The 10,833-nt window shown below is 38.7% G+C and overlaps 1 protein-coding gene and 1 pseudogene across 1 annotated transcript in view; one reads left to right on the plus strand and one right to left on the minus strand.

Annotated features, from left to right (window-relative positions):
• LOC102820569 (serine/threonine-protein kinase Sgk1-like) overlaps positions 1-10,833 on the plus strand; it is a 211,846-nt gene that overhangs the window by 130,110 nt on the left and 70,903 nt on the right. The window lies entirely within an intron of this gene.
• LOC102818187 overlaps positions 5,225-10,833 on the minus strand; it is an 11,775-nt pseudogene continuing 6,166 nt past the window's right edge.

The following is a 10,833-nucleotide window of genomic DNA, read 5'->3' on the forward strand; positions in this document are numbered from 1 at the left end:
AGACTGTAAATCTTTACGGGAGCAGAAAGCCTCATCTTCCTCCCGAGGAACAGCTGGTAGTTTTGAACTGCTGACCTTGCTACCGGAGATATATAGTTTATATATATATATAAACTAATTTCTGTCTTTATTTGAGAGTCCCTGGGTGGAACAAATGGCTGTGGGATAATGCACTGGACTGAAAGGTCAGTTTGAACTATAAGATCAGCAGTTCAGCTTCACCAACCGTTCCTCGGAAACACTGTACAAGGTCGCTATGAGTCAGAACCAACTCAACAGCACTTAACAATAACAACATGTGGAGTTCTGGTGTGGCACTGTAAGATAAGTTCTAGATTGATGACCAGGTTGGCAGTTCAAACCCACCAGCTGCTCCTTGGAAACTCTATACATGGTCGCTATGAGTTAGAACCGACTTGATGGCACTTAACAACAACAACATACGTATATGATGTATCTTCAAAAAGTTCATAGAAAAATTCCATTATCTTTTAATATCCTACAGAAGTGGCTCTGTTGTATAAGCACTGGACTGAAAACCACAAGGTTGGCAGATCAAGCCCACTAGACACTCTTCAGGAGAAAGATGAGGCATTCGCTTCCATAGAGATTTAAAGCCTCGAAAACTCTATACAAGGTAACTATCAAGGAGTTATTCAAAGCTGCCTCGAGGGTTTGAACCACCAACCTTGTGGTAAGCAATCCAGTGCTTACCCTATAGCACCACACCAATACTCCACATAACCAAACCAAACCCACTGCCATGGAGTTGATTCTGACTCATGACAACACTATAGGACAGAGTAGAGCTGTTTCTTAGGTTTTCTAAGAAGCGGGCTGCCTCATCTTTCTTCTGTGTAGCAACTTATGGGTTTGAACCAGCAGCCTTACAGTTAACAACCCAACACTTAACCCACTGTGCCACCAGGGCTTCTTTTATGTGTGTGTGTGTGTGTGTGTGTGTGTGTGTGTATTTCCCCTCAACAAGGTTTGGAGCTACATTTTCCTCTCAATCCTAGTTGCTTTCTCCTCTCCTTTACTATGTTCAGCTAATTTGGTTCCAGAGTTTATAGTAACTCACTGAACTACAGGACGGTGATCTCCAGGGACCTTAATCTCAGATTTGGAAGGGACATGGAAGTTCACATAATACATCCCTCACTTTCAGGCAAAGCCACACAAAGAAGAAGTTATCTCACTTTCCACAGCTCTAAAGAAGTCTGGTGGGTGCTTTTGGGTAAGCATTGGACTGCTTGCTAACCATGGGTCAGCAGTTTGAACCCACAAGCCACTCTACAGATAAAGGATGAGGCTGTCTGCTTCCTTTATCTTACAAACGGTCATGATGAGTCCAAATCAACTTGATTGCAGCAGTTTTGTTTTTTTAAAAGAACATTGCAAATCCTCAAATTACAACTCATTTGGACATTTAATAGCCTTGCTCTGTGTGACCAAAGACTTCAAACTCACACTATTTCCTTTTACATTATACTTAGTGCAAATACCTAATCATCTCCTTATATAAAAATTTCTCCAGAAGCTCAATGAAATACTTAATTGGCATCTGGCCTTCTCGTCAAGAAAATTATTAACAGCCCTATTTATCTTTCCTCATTGGTCCTGTTTTCCAACACTTGAGTCACTTTGCCATCTTTGTGGTTGTCTTCTAAATCATTATGAATGAAGTCCTCCACATCAGTCTTTACACATGGACCCCAGAAATTCACATCTTGTAGTTAAATTTGCCTACCAGCTAGTTCTTTCACGTCATTCTGCATTTATTCATTTTTATTTTTATTATTATTTTTATTTATCATTTACTATTAATCATTTTAAAAATCCTATTAGTGAAAGAATATTAAAAGTACATGGACTGCCAGAACAAACAAATCTATGTTGGAAGAAGTAGCAGCCAGAATGTTGCTTAGAAGCCAGGATACCCAGACTTCAACATGTTATCAGAAAGGACTAGTTCCTGTTTATTCTTATTTGTTAAAATGGAAGGTCAGTGAAAAAGAGAAAGACTCCCAACAAGATGGATTGGCACAGTGTCAGCAGCCATGGGCTCAAACGTAGCAAGAAATGTGAGGTTGGTACAGGACAGGGCAGTATTTCCTTCTGTTGTCCTGACTCGATGGCACCTAAAAACAAATTACTGATTTTTTTTTTTTTCAACTGCTGGATTTGCTTTTAATACAACTGATTGGTTTCACATTGTTGTTAAGTACTACTTTGTATAGAGTTTCCAAGGAGTGCCTGGTGAGTTTGAAACACCAACCTTGTGCTTTACCCTACAACACCACACAAGGCTTACTGCTCCTCTATTTCATGCTTTTCTTCTATTTAATCTTGGATGGATTTTTTTTAGTTTTGTGTTTTTCTAGTAGATTTCTGGCCAAGAAAAAAAATAGGAGAAGAAAAGAAAAAAATCAGAACTTGGCTACATAATACTAATATAATAACTATGCCAGATAAGTTTGGCATCTGCAAGATTGAGCAAATTTAGAGTTTTTACAAACACTTTGAACTATTTCTGCATGGATTATATTTAAATCCAAAGTTTCTTGTTTCTCTTTATTTTTTTTGGGGGGGGGGCTGGGACAAGGTGACACAGGGAGGAGGGACAAGACAGGCTGAAAATGATTGCAATATACCCAGGTCTGCAGTTTGGAGTTCATCAATCTCTCTAAAGGGTCAGGCCTTCAGAAATAGTAGCCGAAAGTAACCTTGTCTGGCAAATTCTGTATTGGTCTTTGGTAAATTCAACAAAGTATTGCCATGGCATGTGGATTTTCATTTACTTTCAGAGAGTGCCAAGTCTATGGGGAAACTATGCAATTGAACTGATGATCCAGGTCCATTGGACTTTTAAAAAAATTCCTCATAAGAGAGCTTGGACACTACTCCTTATTCACTTTTTTTCAGTGACACAGAATGAACCTATCATAGAATTGTGATACAGAGACTTGTTGTTGTTTTTGTTAAGTACCGTGAAGATGGGTCCGACTCATAGTGATCCTGCACGGTGTTTCCGAGTCTGCAAATCTTTACGGGAGCAGAAAGTCTCATCTTTCTCCCACGGAACAGCTGGTAGTTTTGAACTCGGACCTTGAGGTTAGCAGCCCGATTCATAACCACTACGCTACCAGAACTCCTAGACTTACCTAACTAAGCTAGAAAGACGTATCTTTGCGCAAATCCAGCCAAGCTCTAAAATTGGAGGTTGTAGGTAGGGTGCACATGCATTCAAATTCATCCATAGTCCTACACTGAAAGGATGGGATTATAGCCTCACTTATTCATTTTTCATTTGGTAGGAACACTTGATATGAGAACATTACTTGAAGTGAAGTAAATGAGATAAATACTCATAAAATACATTGATAATGACTTTCAAAAAATGCTTAAGAATTTAAATACAAAGAGAAACCCAAGAGAATAACAGTTTGACTGAATTCTTTCCACTTGCTATTGCCAGCTTAAAAAATTAGTTCTGCATATTATTATAAATACAATTTTATGTTCAGAAATGAATATTCTAATCAAAGATTCACTAACCTTTTGTATTTACATGTGTTCAGAAAAGAGAAAGTATGCAATATGTACTATATATAAGGAAAGCATTTTCCACTTCAGGTTTGCAACAAGTCGCTTGGATGGTTTGGGGCATGTGGTGATAAATCAGCAGACTGTCCTCCATCAGGATCTGCCTCAGTGATTTGTGAGGCAGTTTTCCATATAATCAGGAGCCGAAGTTCTGCTCTTCTCTAGGAGAATTGCATAAATGATTTTGTCTCGTGTGCTGCCCTCCAGCCTTATTGAGCATCTAGTCCTTGTAAGGGCAACTCTTGTTAATCATCACCCAGCTGGCACCATAGGATCAGCACTGGGCAGTGAACTAAAAGGTTGGATGTTCAAACCCACCAGCTGATCTTCAGAAACCCTATACAGGGTTGCTATGAGTCAAAATGGAGTTGACGGCACTAAACAACAACTAGATATATTTTAGGAAGGAGTCTGATGGTGCTGTGGTGTAGGTATTGGTCTGCTACCCTCATAGTCAGTGGTTCAAACCCTCCAGCTTCTCTGAGGAAGAAAGATGAGGCTGTCTGCATCCGTAAAGATTTATAGTCTCAAAAACCCTATATAGAATCGCAATAAGTTGGAATCAACTCAATAGTAGTGAGTATATTTGGGGAAGCAAATTATTACTGAGCGATCAAGAATGAATTCTGTTTTTCTCTTTCAAATAGAGTAATAAGTTGGAAATAAGTCTTAAAAAGAAAAATATAAAGGTAGAAGTTTTGTAACAAAAACTGGGGAGTAGTTAACCTTATAGTCCACAAACAGTGGACCTTAGGACCATCAAGGGAGAAGAGCACAAGTGGAATGCGGGACCTTATCCAGAGAAGCAGCGATACCAGAGATGGAGGCAGAGATGGGGACATGGAGAGAGGGAGCAGCTGAGGACTCTAGATTCATGTGAAGAGAGGGACTAAGAGCTGGTGGCCAGGAGGCAGACTTGCAGAATGTGCTCTTTGGTGGTGTAAGTTATTATATATGCCTGAGTGTTTTTGTTGTTTTTTTGTTTTGTTTTGTTATTTTAAAAGAGCTAAAGTGAATAGAGAGAAATACTGTTAACTGATGGTACAGGGAGGGGATTATAATCATTGTAATGAAAGAAAGTGTATGATTTGTTGAATGTTAAACTGATGATCTGCCCTGTAAACTTTCACTCAATCCACAATAAAAACCTTAAAAGAGAGAGAGAAATAAATGAATCTAAAAGAAAATATTCAATTATTAAATTTTATTAGTATACACATTTATTATATGTACAATAATTATAGCATCTGTGATCTGACTTCATATATGTACATATCTGGAAGTAGTGTGGTACAGTGATTAAAAGCCTAGACTTGCCAGCTGTGCTTACCTTTCCCAAGTTACTTTAGTTTTCTCATCTGTAAAATGGTCAAAATAATAATAATGATATCTTCCTCATAAGAACGTTGGGAGCATAAAGTGAGTTAGTTCATGGAAAATCACATAGAAAAGTGTACTAAAAGTGTTCAGTAAGTGTCCACCCGATATGCATATATCTAAATGGTCTAATATTGAGAAGGACTATATTTTTGAATATGCTAACTACAGAAACATGGCACTGTAATTTATTTGGAATTGATGTTGCTTTTTTTTTTTTTTTTTTAACAAATCCACAATTTTATTCATTTACAGCAAATTTAAATCCTGAGGGATGCAGCATCACACAGATTCTGTGTCCAATGGCCTTAGCAGGAAGGTTGCTTTAGAATTTAGCCCTAACCAGGCCACTGTGTCAATGGGCGCGAGTTACCTTTCCCCAGATTACTCTAGTTTTAGGTTTGCCGCCAGGATTAACTGTATTGTTCTTTGCTTTGTACACATAAGCTCATCTCTTGCCTAAGTAGAATTCGGTTTCATCTCGAGCATAAACACCTTCAGTTTTAAGAAGAGCTGTATGTTCCCGTAGGTTCAGGAGACCCCATGTATAACCAGCAAAAAATGGCCTTGGACCCTAACCTTCCAGACAAAATGCTGACTTTGCAGTCCTGTTCCCAGCAGGCCTCCACAAACTCCAAGATGGTGGAAACAGCTGGAATCGATGTTTCTTAACATCAAGATGTACTATGTTAAACCAGTTTCTGTTGTGTGCATTGAACCAATTTCAATTCATAGTCATCTTATAGGACAGAGTAGAACTGCCCCATACATTTCCAAGGTTTCCAAGTTGGAGTCCAGTGGTATGGTACTGTAGCATAGACTAGACTGCTAACGCAAGACTGGCGATTCAAACCTACCAGCAACTACTCAGAAATCCTATACAGGCTCACTCTGACTCAGAACTGACTCTGCAACACTTAACAACACAACAACAATCTTAGGGGAGGAAATCACCAGTTTTTTTCTCCCAACAGAGCTGCTGATGGGTTTACATCCAAGCATTTAGCCACTTTGCCACTAGGGTGCATTTTAAATAGTACATAATACTAGGCATTTAATCTTAAATAACAGTTTAATGTGTCTAAATTGTATCTATTAAGTATATAGTTATGTGTTATTTAAATTCATAAAAATGTATATTTACAGTATCCCATGTGATTCTAAGTGATATGGGTGAGGGATAGATTAAACCGGTCCATTAAATTTTAATCAGGACAGATCATATTAAGATTCTGGGTTGCTCAGGTAAAGATTCTGAGCAATTCACATCTTGTAACAACAGAATATTCCTTTTTTTTTACATGGCAAATATTCAGGAGTTCTGTATTTTCTTCACTCTGAAGGCTAAGCAATTAAAAAATCATGTAAAGGTTAACTTGTCATTACTTCCCCCACCCTCTGACACACACACACACAAATGCCCAGAGAATCTGAGAGTTTACTGAAATGAAGAGATAATAAATCTTCCTGGCCCATTGTAAACACTCCATAAAATACCATTTGTAATTATTATTCAGAAATAAATATGAGTTAAAATGCCTGATGTTTCAGGTCTAGGAAACCTTCAAAACCACATTTCAACGGTATTTACTTTCTTTTTTGTGGCACCTAAAGGGAGCTCTGGTAGCGTAGTGGTTACGAATCGGGCTGCGAACTGCAAGGACAGCAGTTCGAAACTACCAGCTGCTCCGCGGGAGAAAGATGAGGCGATCTGCTCCCATAAAGATTTACAGCCTCGGAAACTCTGTTCAGGGTCGCTATGGGTCAAAACCGACTCGACGGCACTTAACAACAACAAACAACAAAGGGAGCACAGGAGCTCTGCTAGTGTAGTGGTTACGAATCGGGCTGCGAACAGCAAGGTCAGCAGTTCGAAACTAGCAGCTATTCCGCAGAAGAAGAATGAAGCTTTCTGCTCCTGTGAAGAGTTACAGCCTCGGAAACTCTGTACAGGGTCGCTATGAGTCAGAACCGACTCCATGGCACATAACCAACCAACCAAAGGGAACACAGAGAGTCCTGGTGTGGCACCGTGGGTTAATGTGCCAGACTGCAAAACCATTTGAACTGCAAGGTCAGCAGTTCAAGCTCACCAGCCGCTCCTTGGAAACTGTATACAGGGTCACTATGAGTCATAATCGACTCCAAGGCACATAACCAACCAACCAAAGGGAGCACGAGGAGTCCTGGTGTGGCACTATGGGTTAATGCGCCAGACTGTAAAACCATTTGAACTGCAAGGTTGGTGGTTCAAACTCACTAGCCACTCCTTGGAAAACCTATACAGGGTCGCTATGGGTCAGAACTGACTTGACAGCACTTAACAACAACAACAAAGGGAGCACCATTTGTTACTCATTGACAGCCTTTTGTCTGAAATGTCAGACCCAGCTGTTTGATCTTTGACCAGACTGCAGTCATAATTATATTTCATAAATATTATAGGATCTCTAAGACTGGATCTGGACCAAAGGAATGATAGAATAAAATTCCATTCAAGTAAGGATAAAATATACTAGTGATGACTTGGAATATTGAAATAGAGTCCTCTGAAAAATAAGTAGAAAAAGAAAAATATAGACAGAAAGGAAAGCTGCATATCATGTCCTGCCAAAATACCTAGAGAAAACACATGAAAATGCCATGGAAAATACCTACGAAGAAGAGCAACTATAATGAAGGATCTTCTTGGAAAGCTCGCAGACTCACATGGTTAGTCTTCTGGCTTCCCAGAAGTTAAGAACTTGAGGGACCTGGCTGAGATCAGATCCTGCACCTCTTAAAGCCGAAACTCAGCCTTTGGTAAAACTATCCAGTTCTCTACATGATTTACAGATGGTTTTCATTCCCTGGACATTCTCTCATTTGTTTCTCCATGGGCCTACTAACCTACCAACTGAAGACCAAAGACATATCGGATAAAGAATCATTATCTGAGTATGATTAACTTGGCTAAATGCTAACCCAGTTTCAGAATAGAAACCTTCTATCTCCACCATTCTAAAGTGTCAAGGATGTATTTACAGTGTTTCTTCTTATACAAAAATTGTGTTTTATACTTGTCAGGCATTGTGTTTAGCATGTGTTTCAGATCAAATACAAGAAATGTCAAATGAAATTAAAAATATAAATATATGTATATACTATATATATATATATATATACACACACATATATATATACACACACACACACATATATATATATATATATATATATATATATTATATATATTGGCAGGACCTGTTATGAGTGAGTTTTCCAGCACATCTGGTAACATCTATAAAAAATTAACTCAACATCCCGAACTCTGGGGATAAATAGCTGAATTATTAACTGGTTTTGCAGAAGCATTCTCGGTGCAAGCCAAGGCATACAAGAGCTATTTTAGCCTTTAGAACATGAAACGTTGTACAGTTAACCTGCTGCTTGAGAAAACCAGTGAATGTCTAAATGGAGATGACTAGTTTCATTCACCACAAAAAGTAGAAGCTGTGTATTTTTTTGACAATTGCATTTGACCATTCAGGTTTTATGAATAAAGTGTTATAGGAAGATTTAATATCAGATGCTTTTCCCAAAAGAAAATTAAACATTGAGAAATGTGGCATAGTGCAAATCATAGCATCACATTGACCTGGAAACTGGTACAGCTTCTGGATAAGAATACAGCAGAGACATTTCCCCTAGAATTGTACATCAAATCCAGACCCCCATTTTTTTTTTTTTTTTTTTTCTTGTCAAGTATCTTTTTGGAGGTAAGCTTGAGGGGGAAATCATACTAAGGAATATAGTGTAATTTCCAATGAACAATATTAAGAACATCTCTTTTCTCCAACGTAGCAATATCTGTTGTTTAACCTAGGCCAGAAATTACTTCTTATGCTGTCCTTATAAATTACACTGATCGTAAAATAGCCACACTTAGTTTGTTGTCTGCGCCCAGGACGAACACCACTCAATTCATGATACTTCTATTTAGGCAGAATTTGACTTAAGCATATTAGAGACACTTGGGGAGCCTGGGAAACATTGAATGCTCAGACCGTTAGGGAGACCCTTGCACTGATATTTTATTTTTTAAGTTCCTCGTTATGACATGCAACCATGATTGAAAAGCACTAGTATATAATGTGCCTTAGATGGAGAAAGAAAATGTAATTACAGTTCTTGGAAAAATACAGATGATTTCTTGATTTGAGCTTGAGTTCATGAAAATCATTTTTTTCTGGACAGATATTGTTTTATAGCCATGTTCCTGTTAAGTGCTAACGTGTTGATACTGACTCATAGCAATCCTGTATAGGGTTTCCTAGGAGTGGTTGGTGGGTTCCAGCCACTGATCTTGTGAGTAGCAGTCCAGTGCTTATCCTATAGCCCCACACCAGAACTCTGTTATCGTCAGAGTCTGAAAAGTAAAAACATCTCAAAGTTAATCATTTTTTTCTAATAGCATATTTGATAAAAGACAATAGCCTAAACACTTTATCTTTATGCAAATAAAAACTTTGTATTGAATTATAAGGCCAGTGAGTTCAACATCAAACAAAGTCACAGTCTGGCCACTAGAGAAGTCATTTATGGAGGCAACAGCTATTCTGAGTTCATCTCTCTGTGTGATCCAAATGCTTACCATGCTTGCTTGTAACTTAAAGGTCCAAGTCTACTCGAAGACAGATCCAGTGACCTACTTCTGAAAAATCAGCCACTGAAAACTCTACTAAGCACTGTTCTACTCTGACACAGGGAGAGGGGATTGCCACGAATGAGAATTGGTTTAGGAGCACCTTTCCTTTTTGTCTTTTTCAGTCATTTCAGTACTCCAACACTCAGGGTTTTGAAGGAATAAAATGCTAGGAGAAACAAACACACATGTTAAACCACAACATTTTGGCATGATGAATTTCTATCTCCTTCATTTCTAACAGTTCAAGTTGGGAAGAATCTATTATTCTAATTTTCAATTATTAAAGGATTAAAAAGTATATCCATTCAACAAATATTTATTGAATGCCTACTATGTGTCAAGCACCCCTTTAGGACAAATGGAAATTACAAGAGACCATAAATAAAATGAGCAAGAAAATCATATCCTAGGAAGTGATAAAAGTCATGGTGGAAAATAAAGTACGAGTGGTGACGAGGGTTTCCATTAGACCAGGGCATCAGGAGAGGCTTCACTGAGAAGGTGACATTGCAACAGAGACTTAGCAGAAATGAGAGTGATACAGATATCTAAGCAAATAAACTTACTGGTTGAAGATCCAGTAGGCACAAAGCCTGGCAGGATATCGTTTTACTCTTGTTGATATTATTTGCATATAAATTATCCAAATAACAGAGCAATTTTTTTCCTGTTTTCTTTTTTGTTAATTGTAGTAAGCTATATCTAACGGAGTCCTGGTGTGGTACTGTGGGTTAATGCACTGGACTTAAGGTCAGCTTGAACAGCAAGATTGGTTGTTCAAATCCACCAGCAAATCCACCACAATTAATTCCAAGAATTGATTCCTTGGAAACCCTACACAGGGTCACTATGGGTCGGAACCAACTAGATGGTCAGGTGCCATCGAGTCGGAACCGACTCATAGTGACTCCATGCACAGCAGAAGGAAACAATGTCTGATCCTGGGCCAACCTCACTACCGCTGCCACACTTGAGTCCATCATTGATGCCACCTGGCCAATCCATCTCATTAGGGGTCTTTCTCTTTTTCTCTGTCCCTCCACCTTACCCAGTATGACATCCTTCTCCAGCGACTGTTTCCTACGGACAATATGTCCAAAGTATGAGAGACAAAGCTTAGCCATCTTGGCCTCCAAGGAGCACTCTGGCTGCACTTCTTCCAA

This window comes from Chrysochloris asiatica, unplaced genomic scaffold (genome assembly GCF_000296735.1).
Source record: "Chrysochloris asiatica unplaced genomic scaffold, ChrAsi1.0 scaffold00013, whole genome shotgun sequence".
Taxonomy (NCBI): domain Eukaryota; kingdom Metazoa; phylum Chordata; class Mammalia; order Afrosoricida; family Chrysochloridae; genus Chrysochloris; species Chrysochloris asiatica.